The following is a 3,537-nucleotide window of genomic DNA, read 5'->3' on the forward strand; positions in this document are numbered from 1 at the left end:
GCAGGAATGGATCAGGCTAAGCTAGGGCAGCCTAGAAGCCCTCCCTCTGTAGAACTCAGCATTCACTGCAGAGAGCTACAGTAGGGCAAGTACCGAGAGAGGGCAACCTGGAGCTGACTCTGGGCCTGTGGGCTTCATTCAATCCATTGGAACAATGTAGGTGTCTGAGGGATGGTTGGGGTAGAGAAGTTGTTTTTTCTTAACCATTCTGTATTTTTAAAAAATTACGTCTGACATAGAAAATTTAAAGAGTTTTAGATAACTCTGAATACCATTTAAGAGTTTATTTTTCTTTTTATGAAAATAAAATTCCTTTACGTAGCCTCTTTGAAAATAGGTATTATTTTAATGAAGTAGTATGTTCCCTGATCTAGATGTTTCCTTCTCACTATAAACAAGTTATATTTGGGTGGGGGAAGAGGGCTGGTCCCTATAACACAGAGGTTAAACACTGTGCATGGGGAGATGGGAAACGAGATCCTATAAAGCCAACTGCAGTGACTCCCAGCCCTGGTGGTTTGAAAAACACCCCAAAAGTGCATGACTGTGTGCCCCAATTCGGACAGGAATGAGAAATGAAGGAAAAAGGACTGTGTTGTGACCATGCCCCACTGGAGGAGGTTCTCTCCTTCTCTCTCTTTCATGTTCAGAGCAGTCTGCCAGTAAAAAAGAAAAAAGTTGTATAAAAAGAAAAAAGAAAAAAACAAGGACAAACAGGTGGCGAACTGGTTACATTGCTGGACTCCCACATAGCCAACTGTGGTTCAAGTCCTGGACCGAGAGGCTTGAAACTCATGTTGGGCATGTGTGCATGCATGCCTAAAATCCTAAAAGGAGACTGGAGGAGAAGGGTTGAGGTGTGGCCATCTCCCCAGGGGTGATTTCTCACTTTATCTCTCTCTTCTCTGACTTTCAAGTGAGCATATGCACTCTATAGCAAAAACCTCCCTTTAAAAAAAAAATTATATATATATACATAATATATATATGTGTATGTATACATATGAAATGTATGTATACATATGAATAATTTTCTTAAGAACGGGTGATAATCTGTTATTTCATAAGTATTGTTTACAAAAACCCTATTTATAATTGGTCATTACAATAAAAGGCAGCTGAATTAGTTTTGCACAACAAAGCTCTGAAATTTACTCATGCGCCCATAAGACTTTCAAACCAAAAAGGATTAAAAATATGACGAACTGTGTATTTCCTTGTTTACTGTCCATCTCCCTTCAGCTCCATGGTAAGTGCTCAAAATATATTTGAGGGGAGAATTAATCCACAGGCAGATGTTTTTAAAAGGGTTATAACACTACCCAAAAAAAGACTTTTATATCTCTACCCTTCAACCCCCACATACCCGCAATCTATAGGCCAGAGATAACCAAACAGGCCACTCCAATTTACTTTTCCATCCAACTTGAGGGCACAAAGATTACCAAGACATCAAAGTGGGCCTGGTCCAGGTCTCAAAGTGAAGAAAAGAAGAAAGAGCTGTATTACAATAGTTTCCAGAGACAACAAATAATTGAAAATAATTACACTTTCTGCAAAGATGAAATGGGTTATCCCTATGAACTTATGTTGGGTGAAAATGTAGACTGACAACTGAAAGGTAAGAAACAAAGTTCACCAAGGATTAGCTACCATGAGTTTACTGTGATTTTGCTTTGTAGGAGGCTAAATGTAATTTTTATCAAATGTGGAAAAAATTTTTCTACATCTCAAGTAAATAAGGTACTCTGATGACTAGGCCTTGCCAGGGTATCCGCATTTCTTATAATATTAGCTTCTGCTAACTACAAGGAAAGGGCAAAAAAGTAAAAAAAAAAAAAAAAACTGGCAGAATCTTAGACCGACAACCTTGGTACAGCTGGCATACAAGTAATTCCTACATCTAGAAATGGTAAGAACCATTTAGAGAGCTACAGGCCTCTAAAAATGCCAATCAAAAGTAGTAGAAATACTATTCAATGCATGAGTTAACAGGCAGTGCATTCACATTCATGGCACATTAGAGGGATGTGACCATACAATCATTAAGTTCAATACCCTAATTTCAGAGACAGAACTTAAGGCCCAGGGACTTGCTTAGTAATACAGTAATGTAACAGAACTGGGATTTAAACCCAGGATCCCAGACTCCCATTTCAGTGAGCTTTCCATTAAAACATCCTTACTTGTGGTAGCATTTGGTGAAAGATTTATATATATGACACAATACTCTCCATTTCTTCAGTCTGATACTTAAAATTTGGCATATTAGAAATGCATTCTAACATGAAAAATCTGAATTCACTAAACTAAAATTTTAATTTGAATCTCATAAGTTCTTTAACCTGCAATTTATTCAATAAATCTACAGTTAATAATTCTTTCAAAAATCCTAAAATGACTCCCTCCCTCATCCCACCCCAAATTAATAATTATTCCTTTGAGGATTCAGATATAAATTCAATTTTTACTACAGCTAGAAGTCTTTTGTTAGCTTCAAGAACAACAAAATGGGAATTTCTGATCCACGAGCAAAGCAAAAAAACTAGACTTAAGCCCAATATACTAAAGATTCAAATTTTTAAGATGACATTTCTTTATTGTGTTTCATATCATCAATTTTAAGGATCCAGAAAAGAAAAAAATTTTGTGTCACATTGTAGCAGCTAAATTGTAGTTTTCTCTTTATTTTAATTAAAAGCTAAAGTTACCTTTAAGCTGGCTTGACCCCTTACTTTAATATACAATTACTATAGATTCCCCCCCTTAAGAATGCTTTTTTCCAAAGCCCGTTAAACAAGCTTCATTTCCTTGCCAATTTGATTTAGACTATTTCCACCGCTTTAAAATAAAGTGTAAGCATTAGAAATTCATCTTTGTGTTAAATGTCCTGGTCTCTCTGTAAACGATTTCATCTTTGATGGATGTAAAAGATCTATCTGTGTTCCCCCTTTAACAATTCCTTGTCTGCCTACCCTCGCTACAGGCATTGTTTGGATTTTCCCTGTTGGGGGTTTCATTACACTAGATCTCGTCCGTCTGAACAGTCATCACAATTCAAGCTTGAGAGCAGCAGCCACTGTCCAGACATGTGGCTGGTGGGTGTCATTGTCTTTTTCCTTTTTCCCATTTGAAATCCTCCCTTCCCTTGTCACTTAAAGCCAGTTTATCTAAAGGTTCTTTCCTTCTTCGCTTTCACGCCGCTACCCCCACGCCTTAACCTCTGGTCTTGTTCTTCCAGGTCAGCCCAGTCAGATACATTACTCTTCTGTTTTCCTGTGGCGGAGGCGGAGAGATGTCAGAAGCGGCTGCACCTCTCGCAAACCCCTTCTCAAGACTGTCAACAAGGGAACAACTTCAGCCTATCTTCCCAAAGTATCACGCCAAACGCTAAAGTTATCGGTAATTACGATGGGAATCCTTCCCACGCCCAATCTTGACATACCGGCCCCACCTCAATTTCCAAGCTAATAAACAACAGCTCATCGTCTGTTTCATCACAAAGCGTTGGTATCCCGCCCGCCACCCCCGGCCCCC

General features: G+C 38.6%; 1 protein-coding gene across 1 annotated transcript in view; it reads right to left on the minus strand.

Moving 5' to 3' along the window:
* Nucleotides 1-3,537, minus strand: part of ARFGEF1 (ARF guanine nucleotide exchange factor 1) — a gene marked incomplete at its 5' end in the record, with an annotated part of 157,794 nt that overhangs the window by 153,831 nt on the left and 426 nt on the right.

The sequence above is a fragment of the Tupaia chinensis genome, unplaced genomic scaffold (assembly GCF_000334495.1).
Source record: "Tupaia chinensis unplaced genomic scaffold, TupChi_1.0 Scaffold000288_2, whole genome shotgun sequence".
Classification (NCBI taxonomy): Eukaryota; Metazoa; Chordata; class Mammalia; order Scandentia; family Tupaiidae; genus Tupaia; species Tupaia belangeri.